The sequence below is a fragment of the Lytechinus pictus genome, chromosome 14, assembly GCF_037042905.1.
Source record: "Lytechinus pictus isolate F3 Inbred chromosome 14, Lp3.0, whole genome shotgun sequence".
NCBI classification, from domain to species: Eukaryota; Metazoa; Echinodermata; class Echinoidea; order Temnopleuroida; family Toxopneustidae; genus Lytechinus; species Lytechinus pictus.
Genome location: NC_087258.1, coordinates 135,220 through 152,641, shown reverse-complemented (window position 1 = coordinate 152,641; position 17,422 = coordinate 135,220). Strand labels below are relative to the sequence as shown.

Genomic DNA, 17,422 nt, shown 5'->3' with positions numbered 1-17,422 from the left:
TACAGCAATGTTCCCATATATGACATAATAAATTATATATCTCGTTAGTAATGATGATTTGCATATATCACTTCGTTCATACATCGCGATTTTTTGCAGTCTAGTGCTCATTTTTGTGAAAATTTGTTTTCCCTATTCATATTGTACATAATAGAGTATACAATGGCCTATGGCGGCCATTTTGAATATCAGGAAAATAAATAGTTTGTCAAAAATTATTTTTTCAGAGAGTATTTCAGTCCTGCCAGACAATTTCATGCATTTCATAGCAAATGTGCGGACAATTTTATGATTTTCATGGGTAATTTGCATATTTTGGCGGCCAAATTGCATTTTGCCAATTTGCGGAAAAGTTACACGAGTGGCATCATTCAGATTCGTAATCAGCACCCTCGAATTGACAAGAAACCATTAAAAAAAAAATTGTATATATTAAGAAAAAGGTTTGGTCAATTTTCTATGGGGCCTATCCTGGACTAATAATAATAATAATTGGATTTATATAGCGCTTTTTCCAGAGGATACAAAGCGCTGTTGATTGCATAAGACAAGTTAAGGTTTATGTTTATATAAGTGTGTTTTGAGATGTTTTTTGAAGAGGTCAAGAGAAGAGAGGTTTCGAAGAGATGGAGGGAGTTTGTTCTAAAGACGGGGGGCAAGAGATTGAAAGGAGTTCAAACCGGCCTTTTTTCTGGATTTTTGAATGACATAGGAAGGAGCAGCTGCAGAACGAAGAGAGTATGTAGATCTTTGTTGCTGAAATAACGAAGAAATGTAAGAAGGTAGTATGGTTGACAGAGATTTATAGGTTTGAACAAGTATTCGATAATGTATTCTATCAGAAACAGGTAGCCAATGTAGTTCATTTAGAAGAGGGGTAGCATGACACCATTTTGGTTTTTGACAGATTAATCGTGCACATTTGTTCTGAAGGCGTTGAAGTCTTCCAAGATCCTGTTTACTAATACCCCCAAGCAAGCAACCACCATAGTCGAGCCTGGAGAGCACAAGAGCCCTAACAACATTATGACACGTGTCCTTATCCAGGAAACTTCTAATGCGATTGAGATTATATATTTGCCAGTTGAGAGTGCGACACAAGTATGTTACATGTTCGGTCATTTTCATTTCACTATCAAAAACAACTCCTAAATCCTTAATGGTTGAAGATAATGGAATATATATGTCATTAAAAGACGATAATACCCCCAACAATCGTTTTCAACGTTATTGTTGTTCCTTTTGTGCTATTCAGAATTCGTAGTTTTGCTTTTATAGTGCGATTGCATAATTTTTTTTTTTTTTTTGAACCTACAACCGAAAGGAATTTTAATGTGAGAAATAGGAAAAAGGAATTTTCCCTTTATTCTGAGTGGTGACATAGTAAGAAAGGGCAGGATGAGGGAGGGGCCTATGAAGTAGAGAATATTGCGTGAGCGATAGAGAAAACGTAAACAATAATTATGATAATACTGATGGTGATTGAAAAGATAAGAAGGGGATCGGGAAAAGGGAGATCAAATAAAAGGTAAATAGATAGATTGAGGCGATCAAATAAGAAGGATATATAATTACAAAGATATGGAGGCACAAGGTCACCGATAAAACGAGAATAGAAGAGTGAGAAAGAACAAAATAAGGATCAGACCAAAAAAAAAGGAAAATAAAGAAAGAGAAAGAAAAAGGTAGGAAGAAGTGAAGGGATAAGGGATGACAGAATGGGGAAATAAAAAGAAAAGACGGACAAGAACTTGTAACAGATGAAAACGATAAAAAAATGTGGTCAAGTATGAGATCAACAAGAGTAAAAAGATAATGAAAAAAGAGAGGTAACGGAATGGAGAAAGAGACATAAGGAACAGACAACATAACATTGGAAAGGGGGACAATATGCAAACAGATATAATAAAAAACAAGAAAAAAAGGTCGAAGAGTTAAGAGCAGGAGAAAAGAGATACAAAAGGGCAAGATCAAGGCTTTTTCGTAAGATGGGGCACCCCGCTATTATGTCCAATGTTAGGAAGTTAAAGTGCAAGTAATTATATTCAGTGAAATTAAACCGGATTTATCACTATGAACATATTGAAATAATTCATAATAAAAAAAAACATTGTAAAAAGTTATAAAAAAACAATATTTTCAAAAAAGGGTGGTTTTGAAAGAAAGAATAAAACGTATTTAGGGTATTTTTCCCCCAAGCTTTTTTTTCTACATTCTAGCCAAACGTGTTAGGGTATGTTTTTCCCCCAAGCTTTTTCCCCTGGGCTTTTTCCTCCTCGTGTCTTAAAAGTGTTCGGGTTCTTCCCCTGTTCTTCCCGATATTAAAAAAAACTTTGTTGGGGGGTCACATGCTTGCGACTACTTGTTTATGGACAAAAATGTGTATATGAAGCCCTCGACAAAAAGAATGTTTAGTGGTTAATTTGCACACAGAGAAAAGCTCGTTTAGGGGGTGTTTGGAAATAATTTGGTCACGCATGTGTTAAGCATTACATTTGACTTGGAAAAAAAATATATAGGTCAAATGCGCACCCCTGACTGTAGTCATGGTAGTTCTGTAGACGAAAGGTTATCACCTTTATAATGGATGCACTTGCTGAGACCTACCTTGCATCCAACACCTTTCAACCCAACCCTTACATTTCATTGCCAAACATGGATCCTTTATCATAATTGTACCGGCAATCGTGATATTGACTTCATTCTTGATTATGCCCTATACATTTAAGGTAGAGAAATACCCACCCTCGGTTTGACTTATTTCAGTGGCCCTTCTATAGGAAAGCAATATGTTGTCATTCCAGACATCCTAACATCCATTGTGCTATCTCATTCGTTTTATACATAGACGTACAACACTGATCAACAAATAGCAGACTCGGCGGGATCGGCTACGTCGTTCTTCTGCGGAATCAAGACGAGATCGGGATTAGTTGGACTAAATGACAGTGCTGAAAGGGGTAACTGTGAGTCGGCCAAAGGCGCCCAGGGTGATTCAATCTTAGTACAAGCTCACCGGACAGGTACAACAGAGTAAAATGTGGCAACAACTGTTCTAAAAGGACAAGTCCACCCCCCCCCAAAAAAAAAAAATGGAATAAATAAAAATTCAATAAGCATAAAACTGAAAATGTAACACAAATTGGATGTAAAGCAATACATTCATGACATTTACTCAATTACAAAAAGAGAGTTATATGCGCATCCCGGTAAGTATGCAAATAAAGGGACTGGTGTCGTCATCTAATCACTACTTTTTGGTATTTTATGAACCCCCAAGAAATAATCAACTTTTTTCTCATTGTCCTGTGAAAAAACGTTTTATTCCTCCCTGAACGTGTGGAATTACATTGTTTTTTTTAACATGTTATGGTTCAGTCAAGTTAGCCCTTAATTTCAAATCTGTAAAGATTGAAATAATGTATAATTAACAATAAAAACAGAACAATTAATGAGGGGCTCATTGACTCATTTGCATGTCACCGAGTTATACGAATATCTTTTTTGTGAAAAATAAGCCCAAACTTTAACATGTAATACCTTTTTTTTTATTTTACAACCGATTTTGATGAAATTTTTAGCGTTATGCTTGATTAATTTTCCTTTATTGATTCAAATCAACATTTTGCTGGGGTAGGCTCGACCCTTCAGTTTTTGTCCCAATGTATCGGGGTCTTAAATAGCATGTACAGATTCCAAGTTAATTATGCAAAATTACTGTTCTTCTTTTCGTTATTCTGTCAATCTTGTGGGTGTGATGTTACGCAAACAAAAATTAATTTCTCTTCTCTGGCCCTTCCCTACATTGATTGTTCGAGTTATCGTGGAGCATTAAGGTAAATCCACACACTAAACACTAACATCAATTATAACACCACACAGCATTAGATAATCTCCTTTCTTCGGTTTATATACTTTTTCAATTTTTTTTTATTTGCATTGCTTAGGAGGGTTTTTTTTTACGAATGGATTCATTATTTAATTTAGTAGGTCAGTCCACCTCTTCCCTTTGAAACATCCGTATAAATCGCCTTATGAATGCCATTATAATTATCATCATCATTATTATTACAAGAAGTAGGAAAACGCTATAATCTAGATAGAATAGAGATACCTTGTGTTTTACAAAGGTCAATGATCATTATGAATTATAATGGTTGAGAAAAGAAATCGGTCTAGCCAAACACCCATCCAACTGTCTTGTGTCTTGTTCGTTGTTAACACGGGTTTCTGTGACCATGTGCTACAATCTTCAGAAGATTTTAACTTAACTGAAAGATTAAGATATATCGTGAGATATTTATACGAGTCCTTATTATAAATCAAGCGTCAGACGCAGCGTAAGGAGCATGACGAGTTAGGTGATGTTATTTTGTCCCATTTCGATACATTCCATTTTATTTTGTTTTATTTCCTTCCTCTGTTTTCTTTATTTTCTATTGTTTTACTACTTTAACAATAATTATAGGAGTGGTTTCCCCACCTCTATCACCACTCTAGCTATTTACCCTGCTTACAGAGGGAACATTTTGGCGATTGACAGGCCTCCTTTTTTGACGATTTCTTTAATATCAAAGGTAAATCTACCGGAATAGTCAGCACGGCCCGTGTAAAACATGGGACACCAGCCGCTAAAGATATCGCACGACAACTAATCGAAGATAACAACTTTATAAACGTAAGCTCTACTTTCATTGGTATTGTTTAAAGTATACTAACTGGAATATTACGGAGCGAGTTAAGAACAAGCAGTTAATATCTTTGTCAATATTATTACTATTCCTATTTAGTACAGATATACTAAATAGGTCTCATTATTATATAATCATCTCTTTTTCTGCAGGTCATTCTTGGGGGAGGTCGAAATCAGGTTTTACCAGATGTAGCCCTGGATCCGGAGTACGGCTCTGAAAATGTGACTGGTCTGCGGAAAGACGGCGTCGATCTGGACAAATATTGGCTCTTATATAAATTAGACAAGGGATTGTCTGCGAAGTTTGTGTGGAACGAAACAGCATTTAAGGAAGTCGATGTTCCATCAACAGAATACCTACTAGGTATTTTGTTTTAATAAACAGCTTCTGTACCATGTTAACGTTGTTTTTATATATTTTCCCGTAATTTCCGACCTACAAAACTACACTCCAAGTTTAAACTTTTGACCTATAACATGTATACAGTGTTATCTTCTATAGGTTTTGAGGAAAAAAATATATATAATTCTAACTAGGACGCTGAAAAAAAACCTGAAGGACACTTGATACATGTAGGTTATAATGCTATGTATGTCGAGTATAAACTACATGTATGTGACAATGTCTATGGCGTTTTTAGTCCTGTATTTAATATCGAGCGTTTAATTGCCGAATTATTTTATTTATTTATTTATTTATTTATTTGGTATTATTTATACAGGGTAACCCCATCAGGAGTCAAATACTGTTGTACTTGGGGCCCTGTATAACATAAAACAAAACAAAATACAAGCATATATACAATACAAATGGAAAATGCAAATCCTGAACATAAACAGATGGAAATTTGAAGTATAAATCTAATAACAGAAAATTGTGTGTGAAATTGAGAACAAAAATTTAACCCAGAGCTACAAGTAGAAAGTAATAGGGGAAAGAAAGATAGAGTGTAAGGATGAATTGAGGTAAAAAGAACACAGCAGAGAGCTAGAGCGGGAAAAGAAGGCACATCACCATATACACTATAATGCAATATTATAGTCGAAAAATATAATTCTTGCTTATATATTAAAATGGGTGTATCTATACCTCCAATATGACGATGTAAAGGAAGATTTCGACGTGGAGTTTTTAACTTCATTAGGAAGTTGATTCCACAGGCACGCACCGTGATGGGAGAATGCTCTTTTACCGGCTTTGGTGCGTGCCTGTGGAACCATGATTCCACGGTTCAATGCATTTCTAGTATGATGGGAATGGACAGAACTAAATCTCGGGAACAAATCTGAGAGGTAACCTGGGGCTTCGCCCTGCATAGAATTAAACATAGTTTTGCACATTTGAAATCGCCATCGTTCTTCAAGTGGTACCCAATTTAATCTTCCAAACACTACTGCAGTAGGTGTATTAAAGTCTACCTGCAAGACCAGTCGAGCCATTCGTTTGTGCTGTTTTATCAAAGTGTCCTTTAAGTTTTGGTTACAGTTGGTCCAGGCGTTGCAACAGTATTCGAGATGCGGTAAAACTAATGAATTTGCCAATAGTTTAGCACTTGAAACTGTCATGTACTTCCGTAATCTAGCAAAAAGTGCAAGTCTAGACGCAACTTTTTTACTGGTTTCGTTTACATGAGTTCGCCACGTGAGTTGTTCATCAAAATGTACTCCGAGATATTTAAAATTCGTCACTCTTTCAATTCTATGTTGTTTAATGACGAGGTTTAGATCACAATTCTTGAGTCTTTGTTGGGTTCCAAAAAGCATGTACTGGGTTTTTGTTAAATTGAGTACCAAATGATTGTGCATTAACCAACGACTCACATTGTGTAGATCTTCATTTATGACAGATTCAATTTCTTGAGTATGTGTACCACTATATATGAGAGCTGCATCATCTGCGTACAACACGATTTCACACTTATCTACAATCTTGGTAATATCGTTCACCATGATTGAGAATAAGAGTGGCCCCAAGATAGACCCTTGGGGAACCCCACTACTCACTTCTACAATTTCAGATATTAAATACCCCTTTTACACATGTTCGTTGAGTTCTGCCTTTCAGGTATGAACTGAACCACTCAAGTTCCTTTCCTTTAATACCATAAACAGAAAGTTTATCCAGTAATAGATCATGTTCGACGGAATCAAATGCTTTCCTGAGATCCAGGAAAACTACACCAGTCAGTCGACCACGATCCATCTCTTTGTACAGGCGATCCGTAACATAGGTAAGCAGTACATAAATCGTGGAGCTGTGTATGGATTACCCTTTCGAACACTTTCATTACTATAGGTATAGTATAGTATAGTATTTATTTTCCGTATAAAAACACAAAAAAGCAAAACGGATGGATAGCCCATTATCAGTTTAGTCGACATGACTATACTGTTCTTCCATGGGGTCCATATACAATACAAAGTAAAAAGTAAACACATATGAAAGAAGCATAACATATACGATAAATCAAACAAAATAACAAAAATGACATGATATATGTTGTTACTAATAAGAAAAGATCATAAAATTAAATAGTTTGGCAAGAATTTACACTAAATATTTTTAAAATGAAAGAATTGAATGAATTAGGCTGCTATCACGTTATTGAAAAAGGTTTCACAAGGAGCAAGGAATAATAAAATGAATAATATGAATGTAGATTGTATAAAAAATGAATATGTAATCATTGTGAACTGATTCTGGTTAACGCATACAATTTTAAGAGGGCAACAGTAAGAGCGTTAAAATATTGAATTCAGGATAAAAGTACAGATTGCATTGAGACAACATCGGAATAAATATATAAAAACATGTATATGCACTAATTTGATTCATATGACCAGTAAGAAATAAAAGACCGAAAAGGAGAATGCGCTTTGTGGAACTATTTAGTGGAATAAGCTTAAAGTCAGTTAGTAATTTAAAGTTTGTTCAAAGAACAATGGGGAAATGGGAAGAAAAAAAGGAAAAGGGAAAAAAAAAAAAAATACAGTATTGACTTTATGACAAGGTAAGCAGGTCACCGAAGTGAGATGATAATTTGGTTTTGAAATTGTTTATGGTAGGAGACAATTTTAAGTCCAAAGGTAGGGCATTATATACCTTGGCACCTCTATATTTAAAGGATTTCTTAAGGAATTCTGTCCGTGGTTTAGGTAAAAGTAGTTTTTCGCCATAACGAGAAGAGTAATATTGAGGTGCGACCGTGAATTCATTACGTAAACACTGTGGAGTTAGTTCGTGCATTACCTTGTACATAAAAACAATACAATGCTGATTTCTCATTTTGTTAAGAAATTGCCAGCCCAGAGAATTGTGCAACTCAGCGACAGATATGTGTGACTCTGGTTTTACTCTTAATATGATACAAGCTGCTCTGTTCTGTACCTTCTGGAGTTGTTCGATATATTTATTACATGCTGAGCTGTATATTACATCGCCATAATCAAAATATTGGAGTATAAGAGACTTATAAATCGAGTTTACAACTGATTCATTCAACGAGCGTCTTAATCGTCCTAGAAAACCAACCATCTTACTTACTTTCTGGACTAGTTTTTCGATATGTTTATTCCAGGTCAAAGTTTCATCACAGATCAGTCCTAAGTACTTAAATTCACGCACTTGGTTTATACGGGAATTGTTTAATGTTACATTCAAGACATTGCATTTAGCAAGCATATGTTTACTTCCGATTAGGATGCATTCTGTTTTATTACAATTGACACTCAGTTTATTATTATTCATCCACTTATGAACATTCTCCAGGTCGGAGTTAAGAGCTGACTCTACGTTTTGGATAGATGGGTGAGAAAAGTAAAGAACCGTGTCATCGGCGTACAATTGAACCTGACATGATTTCACACAGTCCATTAAATCATTTATGTACATGATGAAAAATAGTGGTCCTAGCAGTGAACCTTGCGGGACTCCGCAGGTAATGTTAGATTCTGCAGAAAGCTCAGAGTTGACAAGCGTCCTACAAATTCTGTCGGTCAAGTAACTTTCCATCCATAGCAATGGAGTACCCTTTATCCCGATATTAGTAAGCTTTGTTAGAAGAATCCCCCAGTCTACGGTGTCGAAAGCCTTTTTGAGATCGACGAACACCGCACCGGTATACTCTTTCTTATCAATTGCATGGTACCAGTCATCAGTTACTTTGATCAATGTTGTGATCGTTGAATGTCTTGCCCGGAAACCGGATTGTGCCGGCGAGAGAATATTGTGAATATGTAGGTACGAGAGGACCTGCCTCTGAACTATACGTTCTAAAATTTTTGACACACAAGGAAGGAGGGAGATGGGTCTAAAATTTGATGGAATGGTTTTATCTCCACTTTTATGAATTGGGATAATTTTTGCAATCTTCCATTGCTTGGGGAATTTGCCCGTTTTCAACGAGAAGTTTATCAAATAGGTGATGCTGGGTGTTATTTCGTAAGCACATAATTTCAAAACGAATACAGAACGAATACAGAAAGGTAAGACTGATATTGGCCTAAAATTGTTAGGGTCGTGCCTGTCTCCACCTTTGTGTAAGGCAGTAACTATGGCTTCTTTCCATTCATTTGATATACAACCAGATTCAATTGAGCTGTTATATAATCTTTTCAAATGAACGCAAATGACTGGTGCAGCCGATTTCAGGAGTTTGACATTCCGGTCGCCTTTTTTGTATCAAGCTTTTTCAGAATGTTTAGCACAGCATCAGGTTCTATCGTGTCAAATTGGAAGACCTTGTCACCCTGGGAAACACTGGTCAAACAACTCATGATATCATTTAAATTAGCATAATCAAATGAAGCATTTGCACCAAAAGAACTAAATATTTTATTCAACTTATTTGCTATTTGCTTAGGATTACACAATTCGTTCCCGTTAATATTGAGAATATATGTAGTTTGTCTAGGTCTACCACCTGTTAGCCCCTTTAAGATCTGCCAAAGTTGAGCGGAGTTATTTTTATTTTCCAACATACCCCTCTGATAAAAGTCTTTTTTCAACGTTTTCTTAAAGTTATTTACATGATTCCTACAAGTACGATAATGCATCCAATGTATGGGTAACCCAGTACACTGTGCAAGACGTTTTAACTTATCTCGTTGGTAAGATAGAGCTATATATTCATCATTAATCCATGGTGTTTTTACACCCTAACATTCATAGTAACAACTGGGGCATTATGATTACAAATTTGCATGAAATCATGTTTCCAGCGATTCCAGTCATTATTTAGGTCATGACCTTCAAGGTTTCTTTCTAGTTGTAAGCTTTGTATCTGTTGTAAAAATGTTCCGACATCAAATCTCTTAAACGATCGAAAGGTGATGACTTAAGGCGCCAACTTAGGCTTATACAACTTCCTTACAATATATACCAGATTGTGGTCACTAAGACCCTCTGTCAAGACAGCGCTCATACAAACGTTATTAGGAGTATTGGTCAGAATAATATAAATGAGACTCGTACTGTTTTCGGTTATTCTAGTTGCAGATTCGATAACTTGTTTTAAATAATTACTGTTACATAGATGGTCAATAAAACAATAACTAGAACTACAAAACATATCATAATTGAGGTCTCCCAATATATAGACTTCTTTTCCTTGAGAAGTTGCCCTAACTATAGATTCTTCGATGTTTCTTTGATACGAAATATCAGAGTTTGGAGGTCGGTAATATGTGCCAATCAATATATTGGTGGACTATTTTAACTTGAGTTCAATCCATATGGATTCGAGTCCATCGTGTTCAAGATCAAATCTACGCGTGTAATATAAAGAGTCTAAAACATAAACTGCAACACCGCCACCATGACGGTTACGATCGTGCCTCTCTAGAACGAAACCCTCAATATGAAGCTCGGCATCGGCTATAGTTGAATCAATAAGAGTTTCAGAGAAAGTCAAAATATCAAATGGTTTCTTTATCAACTTTTCTTTAAGATGATCAATTTTACCAAAAAGACTGTGTATATTTAGATGTGCGATTCTCAGACCTTTTGTCTTTACATCAATGGGGTAAATGAGTGCTTGGGATGAATATTCGTCGCTGCCATAATTATAATGTCGACATCCTATACATGACCAATGATCCTGAAGGGGGGTTCCAAAATGTGACAAGAGCATATCGGTGCACTTTAGATGCCATTTAGAGTGACATGTACTACAATGAAGATGCTTTTGTTGAATACGAAATGCATTTTTACATCCTGGACATAGATCTATTAAGTTATCATCATTAATGCTTCGGCGTATAGTAGTAGCCTTGCTCCCAGAGCTAGGCTCAGCAAACAAATCTTGTGGGGGAGGAAAATATGGCAACCTACTGCTACCTCCACGTTTGCCCCTTCTTGTTTTATTTTTGCGTGCTATACCGATATCCGTAATTCTTTTCCAAGTATTTCGTGATAATCGCAAGATAGTCCGACAAGGTTGTGTAGGGTTTAGCTCATGTAGCGTCGATGTGTCGTATACAATTCGATCATTGCTGGGCAACGGGTCTGGTGAAAGACTAGAAGAATCGTGATTTTGTTCATATGTGTTAGTGGGAGCTGGGTTAGGACTTATATCACCAGCTTGTAGTTGTAGAAGTTGGGAGTGGAACGATGCTTCAGAGTTAGCGTAATAACATATCCTAACTCCACAAAATTTCAGAAATTTCAAGCCCTTGGGTTTCCATAGGCTCGTATAGTAATGTGTGTTCTCTCCACAGTAGCCCCCTGTGCTACACAGAATCAATGCAGACAGTAAGGCAATTACTTTCACTTGATCCATTGTAACTGAGGGGTTCTATTGTTAAAAACAATAAGATAGTCAGAAGGGTTGAGTGGTTTTCTGTAGAGCTCTAAGTACGTGCCCTATGTAGCAGCATGACAACAGGAAAGCGAAGCTTACTTGCTATTGCAGCAACAGACTGTGAACAAATACGCTGAAAGTTCCACAATATTGAGCAATAATACTCACAAACTGAATATCCAAAGTAATCTTGAAGTGTTCATAATCCATCTGGTAACTGAAGAAAACAAAAACCAAGCAAGAAGAAACAAAAACGAAAAAAAAGTAACAAACGTCGTGAGGAGCTACAAGCTGAGCGCTCACTCAAAAAAAAAAAAAAAAAAAAAAAAAATTATGAACCTGGAAACGGAATTACTTGTCTGGGTAACTATGGTAACCTCGAAAAGTTCAAAGGATGCAAACTTCTCGGTCAATATTATCTACTGTACATGTTTTACCACACACTAGTCTTATTGAAAACAGATGGCCTCAATGCTGTGACCTCAGTAATAAGCAATACAGGTTTACGAGCTTAAAGAGAGCCACCATACTTATGTTTGTATTGTGATTTAATACTCCCAGTTTTATGACATACGTTTGTACTTTCCTCTAAAGCGGCTGCGACAAAGACTACTAAATTACGGAAAAGAATTACTGAATTGATTCAAGTACAGAAAAGTTATAAACAAAATTACCGCAAATTATGCTGGCGCAAATATTCACTACTGAATGACACGCGCCGTATAAGCTAAAACAACAACAACAACAACAGAAAAAGCTGTTTTTGCTTAGCCACGAGTTAGTGATACGCTCGACGTGATTGATTGATTGATTGATTGATTTTATTCGTCAAGAATATCACAGGAGATTACAATAAAATTGAAAAATACCTTGACAGGATAGCCCATGAAAGCCGAAGGGCTTATTTCCAATCGGGTCCTATAGTTAGTATAAAACATTAACATATTGTAGCAAAAAGTATAAACTACGACAAGTACTGGAATATGGTTTTAAAACAATAATAATGAAATACATACATACATACCCATCAATTAAATAATATGCAAACATATGAAGCAAACAACAATCCTCCTAATATATGAAACAAGATTATATTTCAACATACCCTACATTATCTACAATAGTAGAAACCAACTGTACAACATGTTTGATTTTTACTGGTTTTATTGCTCTCGGGTAGCTTCCAGTTTTAGGTGCTTCTTTAATGCACTCTTAAATCGAGAAAATATTTTAACTGCTTTTACTTGATTGGGAAGAGCATTCCAAGATTGGATGACATTAAAATAAAAAGTGTTCCCTATATGTCCTTCACGTTTTGGTAATACAAAATAAAAATTACTATTTCGAGTACCGTACCTATGGATATTTGATACACGGGTGAAATTATTTGCTATATCATGATCTAATGTATCCGAATAGAATATTTTATGCACGTGGTGTAATACTAATTGTTGTGATCTGTGATCTACATGAAGTAATCCTGCATTTTCAAGTTCTTTACATCCGACATGTGCTCTTGGTCCTAAAACATTTATGTATCTCACAATTTTATTTTGAATTATTCTTAGCTTTTTCTTATCCGTAACACCCAGACTACCGTGCCAAGCCGCATTAGCATAGTCGAATAGACATTGTATTAAAGCAAAGCATAAAATACGTCTAGACTTCATATTCAAACTGGTTTGATATCTATACAAAAATTTCAAGCGTGAATTTGCCTTTTTGACGATTGAGTCTACCAAACCCGTCCATGATAGGTTACTTGTTAAATCAATTCCCAAATATTTCACTGTATCTTTTCTGTCAATTACCTGATTATTATATGAAACCTTGAAATCGTGTGTATATCTTAACTTTCGTTTCGAACAAAATAAAATGCTTTCTGTTTTCCCAACGTGTAAACTAAGCTTGTTGTCAGACATCCATTCAATGCAATTTGCCAGATACGCACTAAGTTTTTTATTAATTATCTTGGGATTTGTATCTGAATATAGCAAGACACTATCATCAGCATATAAAATTAATTTAGATTCGTTAATACAAGTACACATATCATTGATGTAAGACATAAAAAGAATGGGGCCTAAAATGCTTCCTTGATGGACTCCGCATTTAATAGGCAGTGAATCAGAAAGAACCGTATGCATGGTAACTACTTGATGACGGTTAGATAAATATGATCTAAACCATGTCACACAGGCAGAGTCTAAACCCGTCTCTTCTAATTTCTTTAAAAGTATGTTATGATTTACAGTATCAAAGGCTTTTTGTACGTCTAGGAGAACCATTCCAACCATGCACCCATGTGAAATTTCGTTCCTGATAAAATCTGTCCGACGTGTCGTTATGTTATGCACTAAAAAGGTATGTTGAAATCGTTTATGATATTTTGGATAGTTGTAGTGTCTTTATGATTCAAAGTTAAGAAATAACTGTATTTCATAATGCCTTTTGAAGGGTTTTTATAGATCGATCTGTCAATAAATTGTTTGATTCTCCCGCAGAAGTGTGGCTGCTCACTCTATGGATTCTAAATTCAAGTTTCATCTTAATTTTGGTTGAAAATAATTGCTCTGAGTTGTGAGAAATGCTAATTATTGAACAGTAATGAATATAATGAGCTATGATATGTATTTTAGGAGAAAATTGAGTTTAAATACTAGTTTCAGGCATGTACTATTTATTTGTATGGCGGAGGTTGCCATAAGTGATATATACACAAACCTACTCAGAAAATTCGGTGCGGATTGATATTCTGTCAGTTGTAAAAGTGATCTGCCGCTTAATTTATGCTTGGATTCGCGGAGTTGTAAATGATTGGAAAAAGTTCAGGTCGTTTTGAACCTCTGGGATTTTCTGATGAAAATTTTCAAGCTTGAAGAACAGATTGCCCATGATTTTTTTAATGATTCTGAATTAGTAGTTTTTTGGTATGAAAAATTATTGCAATTTTGATATTTAGTGGCTGTTATGCAAGAATTGAAAAAGTCAAATCATTTCAGGAAATAACTATATGAAAACTTGATAGCTTATTGTAAAACAAATGTAGGTTTATTAGCTATGGTTTTTGCAAACTATACTTCTTATTTTCCTTTTCTCTTTGTTTTATTTTCTGCAGGAATCATCACACATTTGTTGAATCTTTTTATTGTTATTGCTACTTCGTTGAAACAGAGAGTTGAAACTTGATATTAAACAACACAAGAACTTAAGAACAGTTTCCACTCATCTTTATTATTGCAACAACGTGTCATGAAGTATTACATCACTAATTCGGGACACCCAGGTCTGTTCGAACCGGGATTTATGCAATTCGAAAGTTTGAGAGCAACTGACAAGAGTGGGGAGCCCTCTTTTATCTAGATGACACAAACAGCGATTCGATTGTTGAGCAAGGACAATGATGGATACTTTCTCATGGTTGAAGGTACCCGTGGAGAGTACCACACTCTTATATTATTCAGGGTGAATTCATTCATAATGAAACAGCCACACCAGGGAAACCAACTCCAAATCGGTCGATGATATGCCATAGAAAGTAACATAATATATTTGGTCATATCGGTATCTGTTTTGCTTATGTTACTTTGATATCATTCGTACGCTGCTTTAAAAATGGATTTACAGAAGACAAAGCGAGACTATAAAAACATAATTCAATTCATTTAACTGGAAACCATAACAGTATATATCACATTATCATAAACTAGACATTTAATTTGCCTTGATAAGGTCTTTCAGGTATTTGGGTGTTATCGCCATTTTGATGACGTCATGACATATATGATGGTCAAATAACACATTTGACCATAATGATTCATATTCTATCTGAATAAATACTGGTAATCAAATCAATGTATTTTTGACCAGCTGGACGAATCGACCACGGCCACCATTTTGGGAATGCATACCTGGCTTTCCTGGATACCATGGCCTTTCATGAGACAGTTGCCAAGGCTGTAGAGATGACAAACCTCGAGGATACCCTCATCATCGTGACTGCCGACCATGGCCATAGTTTGAGTTTTGGTGGGGTTGCTAGCCGAGGAAATCCTATACTTGGTAAGCTGTTTATTCTTAATCGCCATAAAAGGTTTACGCTACACCATGTTTTGAGTTCTAGTGGATAGAAGAAAAGGTAAGAAACGGAGACGCGAGGAAGTGTTGGAAGTTAGAGTATGCTTTTCTGAGATGAGTGTAGTTCTGAAAAGGACTGTGAACCGGAAAAGATGCGAGTCTTAAGTAGCTGGCAAGACTAGAAAAGGTAGGGTTGAGTTGGTAAATGGAGTTGTAGAGCAAAAGATAAGACTCGATATTTGGGGTTGGTTGTTTTTCTTCTGAACAGGATATTTCTACCTGCTACATCCATCCACGTTTATTCGTCCATCTCTAGGATTTAAAACACATGACACATGGTTTTCCGTACCATTATGCAAACCTAAGATCTATCATTGTTTCATTTCATACACGTGAAGGACAGCGAGTTTTCATGAAGAATTTGTAAAATCTATAAACAATTGTTTTATATTTCATATCATCTGGCTACGATGACCGAGCCAATGGCACAGATGACCTTTCATACCTGACCCTGACTTACGCCAATGGCCCGGGAGGGGCCAAGCTAGCTCAAAGTTATATCCAAACAGGAAAACGACCAAATCACTTCGATTCAGACTACAGCAAGATCCCCTTTATAGTTCTTGTAGTATTAAAACACATAAGATCCCTTTCCATTTTTTTTTCTACTTTGGAGAAAGGAAAGTTCAGGTGGATAACCTGTTCTGAACAGATAAAAACATACCAAAACTACGGTCCAAATTTGGCTTGCGAAAAAAAAAATAGCACAATCCTACGTTGCGTCTTTTTGAAATAGTAATATACCTTCTCTGCATCTAGCTCGTATTTACTTTCTACTATTTTATTATAATTTGTTATTATTAATTTTACAGATGCCAACAATTTTCTACAAGACGCTGTTGCGCCATTAAAGTACAAGACCCACTCCGGCACTGACGTAGCGATTTATGCGCAAGGACCATGGGCTCACCTTTTCCACAGTACACATGAGCAGAACTACATCGCGCATGTTGTTCGTTACGCAGCATGTTATGTTCAAGAAATAGAAAATGCATGGACACGTTCGCTGGAAGAACTCCCAATGTGCACTGGGCATGCGCATGTCGTATATGCTACTAGTTTGCCTTACGCACTTCTGCTATCACACTTTCTGTTTTCACTTGGCTGATAAAAGGGAGACTTTTTCACTTTCAATAACCAAATGCATTTGCCAGGTCATCAGTGCGAATGAATATATCGCTTTGATAAATGCATACTGATTTATCAAGTCCTAACGCTAAGACAATTTGCAGACTACTACCTGAAACCCTTGATACAATAAAACATTTTGTTGTTTTACCTCACAGTGACTGAGAAAGAAAGAAGCAATTGACATAAAAATTGACACTTGGATGCTTGTGATACCAATAAGGTTTATTGCTGATGTCCTCCGACCAGTGCTGCAAACCCAACTCATACAGATCACCAATTTGGCACAAATATTATGTATGATAACATAAATCATTATTGTTGATTAAAGGCATTAGTTATCTTTTTAACACTCTTTTTTAAAAGGACTCTTAGCGTTAAGGTTCATTTTGTCACCATCTGTAATATGATGTTTGTTGTGAGAGTGAACCCCCGAAAATGCACTCAAAATTTGTTATTCAGTGCTCATAAAAAATAATACTAAATAAATGATCGGCAACACTTAATTTTCAACACCTAAATTTGATCCTTTCGTAAAACACACTCCCGTTTCAAGACTTAATTCCATTTATTGAAATTGAATATTTTTTAATGAAACACTGTTTAGTACCAACGCTCTTGTTAATTTCATTAAACATGTTGAAATGGGGTTGCAATGACGTAA

General features: G+C 35.8%; 1 pseudogene; it reads left to right on the top strand.

Moving 5' to 3' along the window:
- The window catches only part of LOC135156706 (alkaline phosphatase-like), a 37,340-nt pseudogene that overhangs the window by 9,552 nt on the left and 10,366 nt on the right, over positions 1–17,422 (top strand).